Source organism: Schistocerca piceifrons, chromosome 2 (genome assembly GCF_021461385.2).
Source record: "Schistocerca piceifrons isolate TAMUIC-IGC-003096 chromosome 2, iqSchPice1.1, whole genome shotgun sequence".
Taxonomy (NCBI): domain Eukaryota; kingdom Metazoa; phylum Arthropoda; class Insecta; order Orthoptera; family Acrididae; genus Schistocerca; species Schistocerca piceifrons.
The window spans coordinates 90,614,275-90,637,383 of record NC_060139.1 but is presented as its reverse complement, the minus strand read 5'-3'; positions in this window follow the sequence as shown (position 1 = coordinate 90,637,383).

Below are 23,109 nucleotides of genomic sequence, written 5' to 3'. Positions count from 1 at the left end.
CCTGATCTACCCAAAATCCAAGAGACCTTTACGTGTAAGAAACGTTGTGGACCTGAAACTGTATATTCCTAGGAGTGAGTGACCTAAGTACACTCAGAAAGCAATCTGCAGTAAATGTGCTGCATCTTACGATGAAACTATTTTATTCTATATGTAACAATATTTGTAAATGTATGTATACCATTGTCAGTGTGCTAATTTACTTATGTAAGTTTCAGATTACCAAATGTACTATAAATGTAAAGGTGCATGGAAAAAAGGGATGAAAAGAAAAAAGCTAATGCTGCAAGCCAAATAAAAGATGGGACTGCCAAAAATCAAAGTGGGCAGTACGTGAGTCGTGATATAAAGGACTGCCAAACACCAAAGAGGGCAGATAAATAGTCCAAGGAGAATTGTAAGTGTGGTACAGATGATGTGATAAAATGATGCGAAATGGACTGCCCAAATCTGAATAATAGGCAGAAAATATATGTAGTGATTTTTCTAAACATTATTGTGTGTTTATTAGTAAATAAGGAAATGGACGGCCATTCAATGCAAGCAGCAACAAATTGTTTTATAGTGTATATAGGTATTAGTTATGCTTTGTAGTTAAGTGTTAGTGTTCCAAATTTTGATTTTATTTATCTGAGAAATTTAATAATAATAAGTAATTTGTTACTTAAATCATGTTGTGATATGAGGTTGGACTGTGCCAAAGGCACTTAAGTAAATGATAGGTAAATTTCCTCGATATATTAAAAAGTATACACCTACATAATGTGAGTGAAAAGAAGTTTTGTGGTATAAAATTTTATGATGGTACATTCACACAAAGATTCAGAACCCCTATATAAAAAAAAAGTTTAGTGTTCCCATCAAATTTCCACTTTAGTGAAATTTACTGGAAACAGGGGCATGTGTAACAACAACGAGTCTATACTATTGTACATATCAGTAGTTCTGTTCATCTGATTTTACGATAAACTGGTGTAATTGATGTTCTGATTTCAATTTCATTTTGTTTCATGCCATTATGTTAAGAAAACTGTGAATAAGTTTCAATGTGAATATTAATGTTTATGTCAAATGTCAAGCAATATTGTAATAGAATTGAAATGTAACAAATGTTGAAACTGTTGTAAGATGTTTAAAATTGTAACTGTGCGTCTGATCCATACGTAGGCAATGTGTTAGCATATGTAGAATGCAAAACGTCGGGTGAATACCCGGTCTGTCAGGGAGCGGTAAAAGGTGGATGGCAGGCGAGCGCGGGAAAATGCGCGCGGGCGCTGCACGGCACAACGGGCTCAGCAGTAGTAGTTGGGGTTTGCCACTGGTTTGAGCAACTCCTTCTGGAGCGAGGAGGCTCTCCTGGAAGACATAGCTTCACTGAGTCTCGGGTATGCGGTTCCAACGCCCATACAGCATGGCAAAATTCCATAGGCACTAAATGGAAAAGTATTGCGACGCTAAGAAGAGTTAAAGTGCCGATACGTCAAGAGCCATAGCTGTGGTTGTATGTGTGCTCTGTGCCTCGCCGTCTTGCCGCTCGCCAACCACCGCATCGATACTAGCAAGTTGAAACTTTTAGTACTGTATTCGTATGGATTAGAGAGTGAACCGTGTTTGTTTGGTGCAATAATAACCTAAATTTTACCAGAACTTTCCCATCATTTAATTATCCTCACAATTAACCAACACAGGGTCCTTTCCAAACGTTGTGCAGTCCGAGTGTCCCGAAATGAAAATTAAAATTTGTGTTAATAATAATTATTTGCAGAACTAGCTATATTAGAATGATGTTTAAAGAAATGTTTTGTTAATGAACCAGTAAATGAATAACGAAGGTCTAACGAAGTTGAAAGATAACTTTAGTATTGATATAGTAATGAAGTTTATTATTTCGAGACAGATTTCAAGGCATTTAAATGAGCAGTAAATAAGATGAAAAGAGTAGTTACTTATATACTGGAAATCATGAACGCATAATACATTCAGTAATCATTTTTTTTTTAATACAGCGATCATAACAGTTTCGGTGTCCCCCCTCAGTCATTTGGATTCTGAAGTGTTCTAAATTGGTTTGACCAGCAAAAGTTAAAGTCAATATAAAAGTCAAAATTTATCAGTGTTTTATCTTTATCAAAATTGACATTTTGTGTATAGCACGAAAGTGCAATTTCTAGGGTTGAAAGGGTCCTGTAGCCACCTTTCATTGCCAACTCTCGTAGTGGTCAAGTCGGCAAAGAGGTTTCCGCTACTTGTGAGAAATCCACCTGCGTTAGGTTGGTGGCGGAAATGGCATCCTGGGGTTTTCCGGTCCACGCGGAGCGTGGAAGAGGCTGGAGAAGCGGGAGGCAGTCTGCCGCCGGTACGGGAAGCGTCCACAGCTGTGCTCCAGTCGAAGAAGGGTGAGTTGGACTGACCGCGTGGCGCGTTGTCACATAGAGAGGGGAGCTTTTAGCTTTTGGTCTCTGATTTCGTCTTATAAAGATTTACATGCTGGGTTGCAGCAGGGAATGCAAGGCTTTTGTAGACTTTCAGTTTGATTCCCAATGCAGTCTTGACTTTGATCCGTGAGAGGAACGCGGCACAAAGGAGTTGCATATGTTGAAGTGCCCTCGGTTCAGTGTGAATGTTTATGTGCCTACAACTGTGTGTGTATGCTTCTAATCTTTTCCGGATCTTGGTAATTTTTGTGTATTTGTGAATTTTCTTTGTCTCATGTGATTAAAATTTGGCCACGGTCCATAGAAATTGTCTCCGCGGACCGAGTGGGCACGCGAGTCTGTTATGAAACGTGTAGCATTTCACAAGCAATTGTACATAGTTAGCATGCAACAGCAGTCTATAGATGCACCACATCAATGTTTTAAGGAATGAATAATTTTGCCTTCAATCTTATCTTGTGTACCGATGTTACGTCGCCGTTACCTTCGCCATTTATCTCGTAGTTTTCCTTGTTGGCCCACCTATAGCGTTTCCATGTGCACAGGTGTAGTGATTAGTGTCCCTTTTTTTTATCTGAAACAAATGCTCTGGAATAGATCGTGTTTTCACGAATCTTGCTGCAGGCTGCACTTACGCATGGTGTTCACGACCTATTTACTTTACTCAATATTGGATTCACGGGAAGAATGCCTGGATCACATTAATAACTACATCCCATTCTTTATCAATGACCTTACAATGAATGTTCTTTTGTGACTTTTTCTTATTAATAAATTAAGTAATTTTCCGACTCAGTGCTACTTCTTCTTTGTCGTGTGGCTAGAGTTGGTGGCGACCCTATCTTTTATATTGATTTCAGTGTCAAGTAGCATTTTCTTATTCAAAGTGCGCGTGGCTCTTTTAGCTATCAGGATACATTCAAAGGGCGCTTCATGCTTCTTGCACATAGCGTCCTTTTATCCACGCTACTTACAGGGTAACCTATGCCCGATTTTAATCAGATCAATAGACAGTATAAAGTTTTGTAGTATACATTACAGTGTAGTGTTATGTATTCATAGGTTTCCATATCAGTACAGAACGTGAAACTATCAGTTCAATAGATTTTCTGGTTCTAAAATTCTACTATATTATGAAGTGTTACAACTTGTTGTTTTGCATGAATATATACCAACTTATACAGGGAAGAAACTCAGTTAATGCCTAATTAGGCTGACGACCGTATTATTATCAAATTGGTAGCATCTTCTGGGTTGCTTTTGATCCATCCTGACAATGTAATTGCATTTCGAACTTACCTGACGGATCATTGTTATTACAGAGTAGATGTAAGTCTGATTTGCCACCATTCAGGTACACGCGGTCAATATCTATACGAAAATCCTTTCTCATAAGGTGAATCCCGCTCACTTACCATAGCATAGGCTTTAACGAGTGCTATGTCAGGGATTACAAGTTCTCTGCCTCTTTTTCTTCTTTTTTTCAGGTCTACTTTCCATTTTTTAAAAGCCACACGCCATAGCCACTTCCTTCGTTTTTCTTATTGCTAGCATAAAGGAAATATATATTTCTTCTTAATATTACTTAAAGGAAATCAGTATATTGAAATAAACTGAATGTTAAGTCTCTCATCTTCATAAGGAAAACTTCAAATTTTGTATCCCCTTGGAGTTAAAACTTTTTTAGAACATAAAACTTCTCTTCTTATCACATAAGGTGATTAAAAAATGAAATGAAAGAAATTTTCTTTCTAATTTCTTCTTAAGGATTTAGTCCTGCGCTTCTTGCCACGGACTTGACTTCTTTTCTGCAATGTCTCGTGAAAGTATGTAAAACATTCTGCTGCCAGTTATCTGTAATCGTGAAAGGCTAACGTCTCTGAAGTCTGTACCACTCTTAATCTATTATTGTTCTCTGTAGCATTTTATTCCATGAATCTGTTTAAGAAGCAAGCCTTTTTTTTTTCTTTTCCGCATGAGATGACGGTGCTGAGCCGTTAGGCACACCCAGTAATCGTCTTTGCTTTTATTTTCTGCCTTGAAGATATAACGCAGCGTGTGCCCTTTTAGCCAGTTAGCATCGTTTCCTTCCATATTAGGATATGGCACTGCGTCTGGAGTCAAAAAATCTGCGCTGATGGAGATGGTTGGAGGTGTTCTGTTTACGGTCGCTAATTTCTGCTTAACTATATGCCAAATTTATCTTACTCTTTCACACACAAATCGGTGTTCTTCAGTATCAAGAAGGATACATGACGCGCACATGGGCGAATTTGTGAGAAGTGTGGAATGCAGTTTGGAAATAGTTGATATTTTCCTGTTGACTGCATTATACCAAGTTGCTTTCACCTTGGAGGGTAAGTTCCGATCGTGGATGTTTTTCCGAATTGCAGACCCGTCGTTGTTATGGTATTTTCTTTCACTGATATTTCCTTCCTTAGCTCATATCAAATATTTATAGATGTCCTTTACTTTCGTCAACTGCCTTTCTGAGAGCCTCGATGACATGTAACTTCATTCAACGAGAAAAGTTCTTAGATGACAAAGACCAGCGGGTACATGCTGCACATCTATTGACGGCTGCATGCTTGCAGGAGCAATTTCATTAAGCAAGTGGGCCGTTAAGCTGTCTGGCAGCTGTTTCCATTCCTCGTACATTAGACACACGTATAACGACGAGGTTTAAGCTTCCTTTCCTCGTGGGTAATGTTAGTGTATCGAACTTCACTTTGAAAATGTTGTCTTGGCTTACAAAACTTCCTATCGCGGATATAATTCTTCTGGTTGTTTCTAATGGGTTCGGCAAAGCTTGTGCTACATAGTTAAGTTTGGATGTAATATACACATTCACTAGAGTGGTTTTCTGTATCTCGTCCAGTTGTCTCATACTGTTTCCTTGTTCAGATGCTCGTATGCTTGCAAGTAGTTTTTTTTTTTTTTTTAATAATTGATGGCAATGGTGTGTTGGACGTTGCTCCTAAATTCAGTACCCCAAACATTTCAATTTGGATACTTCCGTCAACTGTCCCTAATTTTGCATACGTATTCCTCTGCCTCCATTTTGTGATGATTGACTTTCTGTTATTTAGTTTGGTGCCAGAAGCAAGTACATATGTGTGTACAATATGAAGAGCTTTCGCCACTTCATCTTCATTTATAACCAGGACGCCCAAATCATCCACGAAGGCTTGGCACAGTTTGTTCTTTCCGTTTATATGCAATCCTTGCAGGTGATGTGTGAGTGTCGCGAGGAGAGGTTGTATTGCTATTGCGAAAAGGGCCATTGACATTTGGCAACCTTGTCGTACGAATCCAGTCATCTCAATCTCTTTGCTTAGTTGTCCGATTATCATTGTTCGTGCTTTACAGTTTTTTAATATTTGTTGAATAATCCTCACGAATCGTGGTGGAAATCTCTTTACTTCCAGGTTTCCGAGGAGATACTTATGATCTACTCTGTCAAACGCCTTCTCGAAGTCCAATGACACTACAGCACATTTTATTCGACAGACATTTGCTGATGATATTATATCCCTATATTCGCATATATTCTGGTATACATTTCTGTCTTTGCCCACACATGTTTTGTACGGGCTAGTTATAGAGTTAATAACCACTTTCATTCTTCTTGTTAATACGCGGGCCATAATTTTGTAATCACTGTTGAGTAACGTTACTGGGCGAAGGTTTTCAGTTCCTTTGCTATGTGAGTTTTTAATAATTAGAAGTATGGTCCCTTCCGGAAATCCTTTGAAAACGTCGACATTTCCGTTCATGAGTTCGTCGAACATGCATAGCGACTTGCTTTTTATGCGTGGCCAGAAAACTTGATAGAATTCCACGTTGATAGCATCAGGTCCTGGAGATTTATTTTTAGAACTCTGTGCTATTGCATCTTTCAGTTCTTCCTCTTCTATTTCAGCCGTGAGTTGCTCTGTGCTAATTCTGCCTGATACGTTTCTAACAAGATCTCGCCGCGATTCGTCGTCGGTAGGTTTGTTGGACATCATATCTGAGACATATTTATGAACCGCGACTTGAATTTCACTCTGTTTTGTCAGACTGGTCGCACCAGGTAACTTAACTTCTGACAATATTTTTCAGTTCCCTCTCTTATTCTCACGCATTACATGGTACATAGCTGTTTCTTCCCCTTCTACAATATTTTGTATTCTCGCTCTGACTTTAGAACCTTCTGACTATCGCCGTTTCAGTGCAAAAAGTTTTGCTTAAGTTTATGAATCCATGTACAGTTCTCCATTAATCGTGTGTCCAGGATGTACAGGTCTCTAAGGCAGCTAAAATGAAACTCAGTAGTCTTTTTAATGGAGAAGTTTTTCTGTCGTGAGTAATCGATCAGCACTCTTCTTATTTTAGACTTAGCACATAGTAGCCACCAAGCTACGGCAGAATTGTATAGCGGGAATCGTTTCTCGTATTCTCTCCATACATTAGTAAATGCAACACGACATTCCTCATGTTGTAGATGTGTAATGTTGAGTTTCTATATGCCCCTCGCTCGGTAAGTCTCTTGTTTTTCTAAATTTATTGTGGTGATATACGCGTCGTGGTCAGAAAACATAGTGGGCCAGACCTCGGACTAGAGTACATGGTTCTTTAGGTTGGACGATACGTAAATTTTGTCCGTCCTGCTTGCTGAGTGACTGGTAAAATATGTGAAACCGGGCTGTGCGCCATAGGTATGTTCCCAAGAGTCAGTTAACTGCAATTGGTGGACTATTCTTTCCAGTTATAAGGACTTGTTGAAATTCGGTGTCTGGTCTTTCGGGCTACGGACAGAATTAAAATCGCCGGCTGGGATTATATAATCTTGACGTGTACCGAGTAGATCAACGATTTCACATTTTAAAAAATCCGCTCTAGCACGCCTGTTATTATTGCCTGACGGTGCGTAAACTTTGATGATGCGGGCGTTATTAACAGTGACTGCAGTTCCTCTACTGTTTTCAAGTATTGCCATTTTGTGACACGGATGCCTTCTTTCGTGAGAGTGGCGATTCCCAGCTCTGCACCGATATCAGGGTTAGTTATGGCGTTATACCTGCGTATCTTTTCTAATTTAATACCTGTTACTTCCTGTAATAATAGTACATCAATGTCCGTTGCGTATAGGAAGTCTTGCAGATGTTGTAAATGCAAGGAGGAGCGTATCTTATTAACGTTCAACGTGGCGATTTTGTAGGCTTGAGCTGCGTTCATATTGAATTATTCATTATCGAAGTCAATGTTCGTCATAAGAAGTGCTGTCAGCTGTATATCCTTTTTCACATGTATGTTCCGGCAATGATGTGTTCGGTTGATCTTGTTGGGCAGGAATCTGTCCCGTTCCTCCAGTTTGATTCATTTCTTCACCTTGGTTCATTTCGTCCGATTCATCAGCCCAGTTTTGTGTTTATTAACTCTCGATGTATATTTTTCTGCATTTATAATCTCAGGAGGAACCCTCTCTGTATAGAAATTGGCTATCAGCTTCAATTTTTCGTGTGACAAATGGTCCGGTAACATGGGCATGGTGTACTTGATTTGGCTTGCAATGGGTCAGATGCCTGTATACTTAGAACCGGATTACTATGTTGTTCTTCGTGTAGTTTGCTGCTGATCTTCTTTGCTTTGTCTCGCAAAGGCGGTGTCAGTTGTTCAGCGCCCTTGTGAGCAAATCTCCTCTTTTTATGCTTCGTCGCAGGACTGCCTCTTGGGGAGGTTTCGGCGTTTCCCACTGCCTCGTTTGTTTCTTGCGCTCGGTCGTGTTCGCTGGCAAGTGGTGGCTCGGTTTCCTTGTTGTTTTCTGGAGTCTGCTCCTTCTGAATGACTGTAGTCGGTTCCGGGGTTTGTTCTATTTCAACATATTAGGTTCATTTTCTTGACTCTTTGGTTGTGTGGTCACTGTCGAGTCGCTAATGTCCATTATCAATTCATTGTCACCAGCTGCGTCGTTCTGAGTAGCGTCAGGGGCGCGACACGTATGGAGTTGTCCAGCGGTTGCCGCTACATAAGTTAAAGGCAACGTTGACATGGCTGGGGGTCTCACAGCTTCGCCCGCAGGTAGCTGGGCCACTTGGAGTTGTATCCACTGCGAGCAAACATGGCCTGTTCCGCCGCAAGGCGCGCACGTTCTTGGCTGCCCATCATATATTACTATATAGCACGATAACCACAAACATTTATATATGAGAGTATGTGCTTGTGTGAATCAACTCGCAATTGCCTAATACCATTCAAGACGGGGAACTTGTGGACACCAGACCACTTTTCTGCAAAAATACTCATTATTCTCCCATAAGAAGCTATCAAATGGTTCAAGTGGCTCTGAGTACTATGGCACTTAACATCTGAGGTCATGAGTCCCCTAGAACTTAGAACTACTTAAACCTAACTAACCTAAGGACATCACGCACATCCATGCATGAAGGAGCTATCACTGAATTGATCTGCTCAGCGGTGATTTCAAATAGTAGCTTAAGGATACGGACAGTCCTTATTGCAAATCCAGCATGAGTAACACAACCTTCACTAATATTGCCATAGTGATGTTTGTACTTAGATGTTCCGCCACTGGATACTACAATTTTGTCACACGATTCTGTGTTTTTAAGCTTTACATACATGATGCTGCTCACAGTTGAACGGTGAATACCTACGATACCCTCAAACGAAATTTTCACAACTTCCTCTACCCGTGTCTCAATTTCGAATGAATTCGGTCTCTGAACTTTCTGGTCAGTCACAAATTTCAACGTGTCTCTTCTACAAGGCTGATTCATCTCTCCTTCTAATATGAATCCATCAAGAGTCTCAAATAACGCAGCTAACTACTGCAACAGGTGCTTTGACTTAACCGAGTGGAGCGCAACAGACCGCAGCGCACAGCACACGCCGCAGGTCCGCTCACCACGGCTGCCAAAAGCCGGCTGAACACTCTGAGCTACCGTGCCGGTGCCATCTGAGCTACCCAAGCACGACTCACGCCCCGTCCTCACAGCTGTACTTCTGCGAGAACCTCGTCTCCTACCTTCCAGACTTCACAGAAGCTCTCCTGCGAACCTTGCCGAACTAGCCCTCCTGGAAGAAAGGATATTGCAGACACAAGGCTTAACCACAGCCTGGAGGATGTTTCGAGAATGAAATTTTCACTCTGCAGCGGCTTGTGCACTGATATGAAGTTTCCTGGCAGATTAAAACTGTGTGCCGGACGGAGACTCGAACTCGTGACCTTTGCCTTTCGGGGGCAAGTGCTCTACCAACTGAGCTACCCAAGCACGACTCACGCCCTGTCCTCACAGGTTTACTTCTTCCGGTAGCTCGTCTCCCACCTTCCAAACTTCACAGAAGGTCTCCTGCACCTGCCTGCGAAAGGCAAATGGCCCAAATTCGAGTCTCAGTCCGACACACAGTTTAATCTACCAGGAAATTTCGATTTTCCTGCCCTTTCTTTTTTTTAATCCCTTTCATACTCCCCGGGGAAGATAAAAAAGAAACGTGGTCATGGTATTGCACAGTTAAGCGGACGTGCTGAGTTCAAAAGTCGCTCGTGTTATTTTATGTCTTCCGCAACACTGTGAACTGTCCGTCGGATCACTGAAATGTTTGTTCTCTTTCTATAGTCTTGAGAGTTGTCTTTCTATACATTTTTAAGTGCATAATCTGAAAACTACCTTGAGCAGTTAAACAGAGAACCGACTCGTGGCGACAACATATTAGACCTTCTGGTGGCAAACAGACCCGAACTATTTGAAATAGCTAACGCAGAACAGGGATTCAGCGATCATAAAGCGATTACAGCATCGGTTATTTTAGCCGTACATAGAAATATTAAAAAAGGTAGGAAGATTTCTCTGTTTAGCAAAACTGGCAGAAAGCAGATTTCAAAGTACTTGACGGCTCAACACAAAAGTTTTATCTTAAGTACAGATAGAGTTGAAGATCAGTGGACAAAGTTCAAAACCATCGTACAACATACATTAGATGTGTATGTGCCAAGCAAGATTATAAGAGATGGAAAAGAGCCACCGTGGTACAACAACCGAGTTAGAAAACTGCTACGAGAGCAAAGGGAACTTCACAGCAAACATAAACATAGCCAAAGCCTTGCAGACAAACAAAAATTACACAAAGCGAAACGTAGTGTGAGGAGAGCTATGCGAGAGGCGTTCAACGAATTCGAAAGTAAAGTTCTATGTACTGACTTGGCAGAAAATCCTAAGAAATGTTGGTCTTATGTCAAAGCGGTAGGTGGGTCAAAACAAAATGTCCAGACACTCTCTGACCAAAATGGTACTGAAACAGAGGTTGACAGACTAAAGGCCGAAATACTAAATGTCTTTTTTCAAAGCTGTTTCACAGAGGAAGACTGCACTGTAGTTCCTTCTCTAGATTGTCGCGCAGATGACAAACTGGTAGGCATCGAAATAGATGACACAAGGCTAGAAAAACAACTAAAATCACTCAAAAGCCGAAAGGCTGCTGGACCTGATGGGATACCAGTTCGATTTTATACAGAGTACGCGGAGGAACTTGCCCCCTTCTTGCAGTGGTGTACTGTAGGTCTCTAGAAGAGCGTAGCGTTCCAAAAGATTGGAAAAGGCCACAGGTCATCACCGTTTAGAAGGGACGTCGAACATATGTGCACAACTATAGACCTATATCTCCAAAGTCGGTCAGTTGTAGAATTTTGGAACACGTGTTATGTTCCAGTATAATGAATTTTTTGGAGACTAGAAATCTACTCTGTAGGAATCAGTACGGGTTTCGAAAAAGACGATCGTGTCAAACCCAGCTCGCACTATTCGTCCACGAGACTCAGAGGGCTATAGACAGGTTCGCAGGTAGATGCCATGTTTCTTGACTTCCGCAAGACGTTTGATACAGTTCCCCACAGTCGTTTAATGAACAAAGTAAGAGCATATGGACTATCAGACCAATTGTGTGATTGGATTGAAGAGATCCTACACAAAAAAACGCAGCATGTCATTCTCAATGGAGAGAAGTTTTCCGAAGTAAGAGTGATTTCAGATGTGCCGCAGGGGAGTGTCGTAGGACCGCTGCTATTCACAATATATATAAATGACCTTGTCGATAACATCGGAAGTTCACTGAGGCTTTTGCGGATGATGCTGTAGTATGTAGAGAGGTTGTAACAATGTAAAATTGTACTGAAATTCAGGAGGATCTGAACGAATTGACGCATGGTGCAGGGAATGGCAACTGAATCTCAATGTAGACAAGTGTAATGTGCTGCGAATACATAGAAAGAAAGATCCTTTATCATTTAGCTACAATACAGCAGGTCCGCAAACGAAAGCAGTTAATTCCATAAATTATCTGGGAGTAGGCATTAGGAGCGATTTAAAATGGAATGACTATATAAAATTAATCGTCGGTAAAGCAGATGCCAGACTGAGATTCATTGGAAGAATCCTAAGTACATGCAGTCCGAAAACAAAGGAAGTAGGTTACAGTACATTTGTTCGCCCACTGCTTGAATACTGCTCACCGGTGTGGGATCCGTGCCAGATAGTGTTGATAGAAGAGATAGAGAAGGTCCAACGGAGAGCAGCGCGCTTCGTTACAGGATCGTTTAGTAATCGCGAAAGCGTTACGGAGATGATAGATAAACTCCAGTGGAAGACTCTGCAAAAGAGACGCTCAGTAGCTCGATACTGGCTTTTGTTGAAGTTTCGAGAACATACCTTCTCCGAGGAGTCAAGCAGTATATTGCTCCCGCCTACGTATATCTCACGAAGAGACCATGAGGATAAAATCAGAGAGATTAGAGCCCACACAGAGGTATACCGACAATCTTTCTTTCCACGAACAATACGAGACTGGAATGGAAGGGAGAACCGATAGACGTACTCAAGGTACCGTCCGACACCCTATGGATGTAGGTGTAGATGTAGGTTATAGAATATGAGTCATGTGGTAAGAATAAATTACAGTTGCAAGTAACTGTGATCTGTAGGAGAGCAAATGAGATACCTCATAGGCGCCTCACAGAAATGAAAACTACGAATAAACGGATGTTAACTTTGTTGTAATAAAGAAATTCAAGAGTCGAAACTTCCAAAACGCAAAGCAACTTAAAAAAAAAATGTTTTGACAGAGCACAGAGAAACTGTGTTATTGTGAAACTGTTGTGTTCCTTTGTTGCACATTATGTAACAAACTGCTATGTTTTCATCAGTTCTTTATTGTGATTACATACACATTCATACGAACAACTAAACCGGACAAGGGGACACATGTCACTCGGTTACCAGGCCTACAAATTAGGTACGTAGATGAGAGATTCCTATCATATGACACACGCTCTGTCACTAATGCGGTGTATGGTACATCAGACGCTTTCTCCAGTGGTGGATTCGGTTGGCTTGTAGCCTTTTCACCAGAGGTTTGCGGTTCCCCTTCGAAAGCCACTTCCTTTCAGCTCCTAATACAGCAGTAGTGCAGAATAAACTTTCGTTATAGATCTCTTCCTCGTACCTCGCTGTTGTAAACGGACGTTACACCACGGCACAGACACATATTCGAATACAGCGAACAGCGGAAGAAAAATAAAAATAAAGTAAAAATTGACAGCAGGGAGTTGCGATACAGTCCAACATCGTTCCACTTACGCACAACGCCGTGGATTTTGCAGACTGCTCTATGTTGCACTTGTTTTACTTGGACCGTTCACTGTTTCCACTTTGCTCTTCTTTAGTACACCTTCTTCCTGTTTTTATGCTTGATCTATGGTTAGTTTTTGACGGGCTGTCCAGTCAGCCCTCTCACCTTTAAATCTGAGAGGGGAGTGCGATGGGAAGTTTCCCTTGTTAGCAGGTGCTCTTTACATCTCACTTTAAATTGTCTCCATACGTGTCCTATGTAATTTCGGATATATTTTAACGTACATGTCCCACAATATATAATCTAGTAAGTCCGAATAATTTTTCTATTCGTAACGAGACATGTATACAATGTTCTCTCTTTTAACTTCTTTAGGCTGTCAGTGTTTTCTTCTGAAGAAGACGTTTCTATAGACATTTAAACCATGGTAAAGGAGTTTTAATAAACCATCCATTTTTCAAATGACTGGCTGTTCATCATTCCTGAAAGATCATTTCATTCTGAAGTTGCTGCTCCAGCCTCGCAACAAAATTGTAAAATATATAGTTTGCATTGTGTGTGGTGGATTGCTAGCCAGTTTCAACTTCCTTATCATCTTTCACGTCTATGCTGATCTATATCAAAGCGGATGCTCTGTTTATCCACATAATCCTTTCCATGCCTCTTCCTTAGACCTTCTTGTTAATACCTTAGCCCTCTTTTTACATACCTTGTACTTAAACCAGTGCTCTTTATTCCAACAGCTTAACCATGTGTAATATAGTTCCTTCTTTTCCTTAATCATCTCCAACAACTCCCTGCTGATCCATCCAGATTTTACTCTTATCTCGGTTTTCCTTCCCCAATCCTACTCAGCTGCTTCCGTAATTAACTGTTTCAGGAAATGGTATAGTTCATTCGCACTCCAGTCCTCCTCCACTGCATCCAGTACTAGATTTAACCTTTGCTGGTCCAAAATTTTCACACTGTCTTCTTGTAGCAGATATATCCTATATTGTGGATCAACTACGGTTGTACTTGCAGCATCCTCCCCTTTCTCCTACTGTTTTGTGTTGGGCTTAATCGGAAAACCAAGTTTTGAATGACTGTAAAATGCTAGGAGCCACACTCTGTTCCTCTTTTCACCATTACATCTTGTACCTTAAAAACCCGTTGCCTTCGCACTATTACATAGTCTATAACGGATTTTAGGTTCCTATAGGGATTGGCCCAGGTGTATATATGTATTTCTTTGTACTGGAATTGACTGTCCATAGCAGTACACTTCTGAACTTCAGAGAACGTAAAAAACGGAATATAATCTCTGAAAATTATCACGAAGTTGCAGGTTCCAAATCGCGCCTTAAGAAAAGTGGCTGTATACCGTCTCTATTACTACACGTGACAGACTCTATAGTATTCTGTTCTTACTGAAACCCCTGCTGAACAGTGAATGTTGTTTCTTAAATATTGCCTGTTTATATTAAAGACGAAAGGTTTAATTTAAATTATTAACACATTCTTACGTGTTTCAACTATCACATTCATTGACTAAGCTAAATAAAATAGCAGTACGTTCTCAACCAAGGCGAAAAATAGAGACAAAATGGGGCTCGAAAAAGACTGTTCGTCAATTTTATTATGTCTTCACACCATTGAGTACAATGCAAAAGCGATATAGCGCCCCTGGATTTTTACGTCACTGTTAGCAGCAACTGGAATAAAAGATATCGTAAAATAAGTGAATATGAAGAATGCGCTTGTGTCAGTACACCATCGGAGGGTGCGAGAGGTGGAGGAAAGTACCCTACAAATGACAAAAGAAAGCAGAATTCAAAAGATGGCCTCCACGCGTAAGCTGAATGACATAGAAACCTGACGATTTTTAACTTCAAATGCAGGTTGAATAGACCTATCAACAACTTTAAATGCAATACCCCAAAAGTTCGGAATTATCAACTTTGGGTTCAATTGCCTCTGAAAACAGCTTTACAAGTTGATCACCCAGGTGCTAGGCGAGTGTGAGTAACTGTTGTACATCAATTCAGTGTTTTGTTCACGTTTCACTCGTTTTAATAGTTTGAAGGAGATCCTTCAATTCAAGAAGTTTTCTTACAGTACTTATAGTGCATGCTTATAGATCGTAAGTATAGGCACAATAATACGGAGAAATACTAACAATTTAGAAGAAATGAGAAAACTGTGTGGGGCATCTTCTTTAACAGGATTCCTACAGACAAGAATCCCTGTCATTCTCTCTCTCTGTCCATGCAGCCCGAGTCATGGTGTAAATATCAAAGAACTAGTTTAACTGATGATTTAAATTCAATAGCGGATATTATAAAACTTATCTACAGAAATTTAGTTAAGAAATACTTACTTACAAAATGCATTCATGAGAGAAAGAATAAAAACGAAAGTTTCAATTACATCCCATGAGAACCCTTGCCTAAACTGGTATTTGTGGGACTCAAAGCCCTAAAAACCGGTGTCAAGGGTGCAGTGTTTTGATTTAGTGATGGATAAGTCAGCAGGCTGAAAGTTTTCAGTGATATGGGCATAGAACTTCGAGTGAATATGAAGAATGCGCTTGTGTCAGTTCACTATCGGAGGGTGCGAGAGGTGGAGAAATATACCCTACAAATTACAAAAGAAACCAGCGTAAGCTGAATGACATAGAAAGCTGACGATTTTTAACTTCAAATGCATGTTGAATATACCTATCAACAACCTTAAATGAAATAACCCAAAAATTTGGGATTTTTAACTTTGGGTTCAATTTCCTCTGAAAACAGCTTATAGACTTAGATAAAGCCTTCGACTACGTAGAGAGCAAAGTCCTATGGAACATACTGCAGAAGACGGGTATCGTCAGCGAATAATAAAGACGACAGAAAGCCTATATAGAGGTGCAAAAATAAGACTAAAGACTAATCATCCTATATCAGAAGATATACCGGTAAACCAAGGGTATCGATACGGGTGTAGCACATCACCCACACTTTTAAATATATACGTTGACGATATGACTGAAATATGAAAACAACAAACTGATTCGATCTTGAGATGATAAAAAAATGGCTCGGAGCACTATGGGACTTAACTTCTGAGGTCACCAGTCCCCTAGAACTTAGAACTACTAAAACCTAAGGACATCACACACATCCATGCCCGAGGCAGGAATCGAACCTGCGACCGTAGCGGTCACGCGATCTAGACTGTAGCGCCTAGAGCCGGTTGGCGACCCCGGCCGGCTGAGATGATCGCATCACGTGTTTTTTTAATACGATGGTTTTTGAGGCGACCTTGCAAGTGCACAGGATAGAGACAAAGATCCGTCTACAGGCAGAATCCAATATCTGAGGAATATAGTATGAAAATATCCATTCGAAAAACAAAATTGATGGCTTTCAGAAGGACAAAAGTGATGAGGACTAACACCGTCATAGAAAACAAAATCATTGAACAAATCAGTCATTTCAATTACCAGGGATGTATTGTAAGGTACCAGAATGAACTCGACATTGACAACAAACTGCAGAATTATCAAATGATATGCGAAAAAATCAATATAACAAAAATCAAGTTTAATATGAAAATAACCGCCCGCACATTCCTATTTAGTAGTGAAACTTGGATAACTACTAAAAGGGAAGAAGTAAACTGAAATTTCTAAGAGGAGTCGAGGGCCGGACAACATAACATAGACTAAGAAACGAAAACATAAGAGCAGAGCTTGGAGCATATGCCATAAATGAGAAGATCAAGTCTAATTGACAAAGCTGACTGTAAATTTCTCACCTTGAGGTACAAGATCAGTATGAAGACCAAAAAAAGAAAGATGGCTGGGTACTTAGGAGATGGAACAGACCATGGTGAAGCAAGAAGAAGAATAAATTTAAGTCAATGAAGCTTGGTACACAAATTAGTTATAACACTTTCATTTTGCGGCCGTCAAACATAAGCCGTGACAAACAATGAGACTTTTTTAGGTCATATATCTTTCAGTGACGTACAGTCATGTAAATAACACACTTTGAAGAAGCGACAATTTACGCACTTTCAAAATTTGTTTTGATTTGAACAAGTAGTTTTTGAGAGATGAGTACCAACGTACCCCAAATCTAGCTCGTGACCTGCGGCTAATGATCTCGTCGTCGACGGGAAGTTAAACCCCAATCTCCTACCCCCTCCGCCCCAACTTCCCTGAACAGCAAGCACAGGTCGAAGTATTCCGATGTGCGCCTTTCCAGTCCCTTCCAGTTGTCTCACACCGCACGGAATTCTAATTACACAACCTCCAGCGAACCTGCTGTGAAAGAGCTCCTTCATGAGATTATCCAGTACGTCTCTCCGTCCGCACTGCACAAGATTGCGCTAGGTTCTTAAAGCGGCTGGAGAGAGACTTTAAAGCGCTGGTTTACCAGCGAGCGAAGAATGCGCTGTGACGCAGAAGGAATGCCCCTGACGCTGGTGCTTGGTACTAATTGTGACCTCTGCGCAGATGCGCCAGCACGTCTGCTTTTCTCGCAGTAGAGATGTAACAGTCCGTGCTGTTACATCGTCACTCGGAGGAAAAAGCTTTACCTGGACAAGGTGAATCCTTTGCAGAAATATACACTATGTGATCAAAAGTATCTTAAAACCCCCAAAATTAACGTTTCTCATATTAGGTGCATTGCGCTGCCACCTACTGCCTATTACTCCATATCAGCGACCTCAGTAGTCATCGCTAGAGAGCAGATTGTAGCGTTCTGCGGAACTTAACGGACTTCGAACGTCGTCCGGTGACTAGGTGTCACTTGCGTCATACGTCTGTACGTGAGATTTCCACACTCCTAAACATCCCTAGGTCCACGGTTTCCGATGTGATACAGAAGTGGAAACCTGAAGGAACACATACAGCACAAACGTGTACAGGCCGGCCTCGTCTTTTGACTGACAGAGACCTTTAACCGTTGAAGAGGTTCGTAATGTGTAATAGGCAGACATCTATCCAGACAATCACACAGGAATTCCAAACTGCATCAGGATCCACTGCAAGTACTATGACAGTTAGTCGGGAGGTGACAAAACTTGGATTTCACGGTCAAGCGGCTGATCACAAGCCACACATCACGCCGGTGAATGCCAAACGACATCTCGCTTGGTGTAAGGAGCGTAAACATTTGACGATTGAACAGTCGAAAAACGTTGTGTGGAGTGAAGAATCACGCTACAAAATGTGGCGATCCGATGGCAGGGTGCGGGTGTGGCGAATGCCCGATGAACGTCATCTGCAAAGCGCGTGTAGTGCCAACAGTAAAATTCGGAGACGGTGGTGTTAGAGTGTCATCGTGTTTTTCATGGAGGGGGCTTGCACCCCTTGCTGTTTCGCGTGGCACTATCACAGCAAAGGCCTACACTGATGTTTTAAGCACCTTCTTGTTTCCTACTGCTGAAGAGAAATTCGGGGATGGCTATTGCATCTTTCAACACGATCGAGCATCTGTTCATAATGCACGGCCTGTGGCGGAGTGGTTGCACGACAATAACATCCCTGTAATGGACTGGCCTGCACAGAGTCCTGATCTGAATCCTGTAGAAACCCCTTTGGGATGCTTTGTATCGCCGAATTTGTGCCAGGCCTCACCGACCGACATCAGTACCTCTCCTCAGTGCAGCACTCCGTGAAGACTGGGCTGCCATTCCCCAAGAAACCTTCCAGCACCAGATTGAACGTATGCCTGAGAGAGTGGAAGCTGCCATGAAGGCTAAGGGTGGGCCAACACCATATTGCATTCCAGCATTACTGATGGAGGGCGCCACGAACTTGTAAGTCATTTTCAGCCAAGTGTCCGGATTCTTTTGACCACATAGTGTACCAGACTCGCGACTTCTCACCAAAAACAGGAAACAATGTGGCATTTTCCTAAAGTCATGTGCGAGTTCTACATTCAGAGCTGCCCTAGCGAAATTATATCTTATAATTTGAGACTGAACGATCCATGTGAACACTGTATCTATAAAGTGGCTGTTGGCTGTCCATTACAAGATTGTTCGTATAATTTACTAGCTGAACTAAAGTAGCTCTGCCTCACCTATGAAAACATGTCATACTTTGTCTTCTTTGCTCTATGATAGTAACTCATGTACCGGAATAAATTCAGTCAAATGTGGAAGTTCAGCTGATCCCAAAGTAATCGATTACGAATGTGGAATGTGATCGAAACGACTATGATTCATTCCACATAGCTAATCATATACGGCATACAAGTGATCTTCTAGAGATCCTCAAGTCAAATACTTCAAGAAGAAAGCCATTACCTTATTCATTTCTATAACAGCACATCAGTTTTAATTACAGCTGAAAATAGATTAACACGTAAAAAAAGTCTACACTAGTATGTATAAGATATCAGTTTCGCTTTTAATTAACAAAACTGTAATGCTTTTTCTTGTTGTGAAACAAACAGATGTATGTTATTCCCTACTTCTCATAATTCATAGCCTACTGTCAATTTCTTTTTATTAATTACTCCAAATAAAAGAAACTATATTTTTCAGATATAGAAAATTATTACTTTACATTCAAACCAATAGTCCTCAGCGATCCTGGAACCACTGGGTTCAGTATGATCCCATAAACACGCTGGGAATGTATATCTCTCTTGTTTCCAAAGTATTATTTTCAAAATACATGACGTTCTTCCTAAAAGTCAATTCTTTACCACAATGCTTTATTCAGTCCTGTATTTACAAAACATTAAATTTTTTCTTGCTTTTTCACATTGAGTACCACTGCAGTCAATATGACCTCAATCTGAATTCCTTTTTGTTTCTTGAATCTAAGAAGAAGAATGATGGCAGCTACACTGAACAATTGTTACGCAAATTTTTATGTTAGTTTGTTAAAATACTGACAATATATCCCAAGTATTTTACTAGGGTCTATATGACCCCACTGTTTCTCAGTGAAACAGAAAAATTACGGTAGTCAATGGGTCAAAATCATAAGTACTCTTCTTCCAGTGTTCTCTTCTTTAGTCCAGTAATGTAGGATAGGGTGGAGACCTGTTCTGAACAGTACTTTGCAAAGCATGCTAGACATGCTCGATAATCTTCATGTCAGGGGTGTTTGGAGGCCAGCGGAAGTGTTTAAACTCAGAAGAGTGTTTCTGAAGCCATTTTGTAGAAATTCTGGACATGGTGGTTTTTCTCATTGTCCTGCAGAAATAGCCCAAATCCGTCGGAATGCAAATGGGCATCAATGGATGCAGGTGATCATACAGAATGCTTACGTACGCGTCACCTGTCAGAGTCGTATCTCGACTTATCAGGGGTCCCATATGACTCAAACTGCACATGCCCCACACTATTACAGGGCCTCCACCAGCTCTGCTGACATCCAAGGCCCATGGATGCATGAGGTTGTCTCCATACCTGTACACTTCCATTCGCTCGATACAATTTGAAACGAGACTCATCGGACCAGACAACATGTTTCCAGTCATCAACAGTCCAATGTCGGCGTTGACGGGCCCAGGTGATGCGAAAAGCTTTGTGTCGTGCAGACATCAAGGGTTACACGAGGTTGCCTGGGTAAGAAAACCCATATCGATGATGTTTCGTTGATCGGTTCGCACGAAGACACTTGTTTGATGCCTAGCATTGAAATCTGCAGTAATTTGCGGAAGGGTTGCATTTCTGTCACGTTGAACGATTCTCTTCTGTCGTCGTTGGTACCGTTCTTGCAGGATCTTTTTCCGGCCGCTGCGATCTCGGAGATTTGATGTTTTACCGGATTCCTGATATTCATGGTACAGTCGTGAAATAGACGTACGGGAAAATCCCCACTTCATCGCTACCTCGGAGATGCTGTGTCCCATCGCTCATGCGCCACTATAACAGCACTTTCAAACTCACTTACATCTTTATAACCTGCATTGTAACAGCAGTAAAGGATCTAACAACTGCGCCAGACACGAGTTGCCTTATATAGGCGTTAACGACCGTAGCCCGGTATCCTGCCTGTTTACAGATCTCCGTATATGAATACGCATGCCCTCACCAGTTTCTTTGGTGCTTCAGTGTATTTCACCAGTTTCTGTTACATCCATCTCCGCCCGAAGTTTCTCAGACCTAAGTTTAATTTCAGAAACGCAAATTACAGTGTCAATAATGAACCATTTGTTATGAACAGTCTTTTTCCTTAGCGCTCGGTTGACCTTTACATTTACGACATTTGCCGATTATTGAGAGCGAATAGTTATCCTTACAATATTGCTGATGTAGAGCTCTACAGATAATTACATTCGTCTCGCTGGTTTCATTGCAATGTTAACAGATTGCGGTTCTTTCACTGCTAGCAATCTCAGCCAGTAAGATATTATTGCCCCCGTTAAAATGGCTAACATGTCGCTTAAGAGTACAGCAGATGGTCTGGAAGTGACGGAAGGTGGCCATTAACGCTCCACCGCTGAAGTAAGTCGTGGAAATGAAGTGATCAGTGACACCCAATGAAGGTAATGTCAAAGTGTGTGGTCTTGGAAGCATGTGACTAGAGCCTATTTGCAGACGTGAATCAAGCAGCCACTTTGACCACTGGCTAACCTAAGCTATCCATAGGGACACAGGTGAACAGGAAGTTCTGCACCACAATCATAACAATGGGATAAGACCAAGTTCGACTCCATAGTTGAGATGTACACTCCATTCCAAATTTACAAGGTAACATTAAAATAATTAAGCCGTGGACGGCTCGCGTCCATCCCATTTGTTGTTCATCATCTTCTATTACGGTACTGATGCCTCGTTTTCTTATTCCATTTACTGGCGTCACTAACTTCCTGCCTTAATTGCCCGTGAGCGGCAGCAGCAGCGAGTATCGATCAGTGCACTGTCGCGCCATCTCTGGAACGACTGATAGTATTTGCGGGTCATCGTGTGTCTGGCAGTCAGTTGGAGATGGACTAGCAATGCAATCAGCAAGCAGCAGCTGTGAAGTCGGGGACAGAGCGCTGGTGAGGCGAGAACAGCCAGTGCCCGCCGACAGCTGGCAACACACATGAACTGTCCGACGGAGGGAGGTTGGAGTGGGATGACCGTTGGTTGGTCGTTCTGTTGGTCGTCTCATCGGCCGACGTATATTTGGTCCCTTCACCGTTTTCGGGCTTGAGTAGTTGGTCAGTTGGCGTGGAGCAAGGAGTAAATCTGTACGGCGCATAGATTGGCCCGACCTATATGCAGTGTCGGAGTGTGTGGTGCTGTTCCCATTGCTACGAGGTTCGTGGCTCACCGATCCTGGACATGAAGGTTGAGTTTTGACTTAATCTACCAGCAAATCACGACTGTTCACACTGTGTCGATTGGAGTTCGTTGTCGGCTGTTGGTATATTCCCGCAAGCAACAGCGTGTGTTTTCAAGTTGACAAATTTTAGCCAACGTCTGGTGGAGTTTAACGGTACTTGATTTTCTGGACTAAAGTGCACCAGCGGAATCTTCTGCCTTGTGGCCATTAATGTTCCGGTTACCTGCCCTGGCCGTTGACGTAAATCCAGGCAGTGTATTTTCCTCATCGAGTTGTCGCTGTCCAGCACGGTGTGAAGTTTGACAGCTCAGTGTGTAATTGGTTGTGGGCGCCAATACCTTCTACGTTGTTCCATTGAACTCCCTGTTGTGTGCTGGTCGAGCGATTCGAAGGTTATCTTGTCAGTGGGTCCGTTGACTGTCTGTCGGTTGGGTTGTCGTCAGATCGACAATAGTTGGGCCAAATGCCTGTTCAGATAAGCGAGCGTTAGTGTTTGAATTCCAGGCCGACCCTCGGAACTTCTGAGCGCCCTTGGGTGTACTGCCTTGTACTTGTATGGCTTCTAGCCGATTTTTATATTAAGGTTGTTTTTCCCTTAAGCCCTAAAATGGTTTGGGCCTTCAGCACAATTTAAGTACTGTTTTACGTAAAGCCTTTGGCATTTTTAAAATTAATGTTATTGATTCTTATGTGTTGGGTCTTCAGCAGATTTTGAATTTAAGTTGTTTGCTCTTACAATGTCACACTCTTCGGGCCTTCAGCCTAATTAAGGAACTGTTT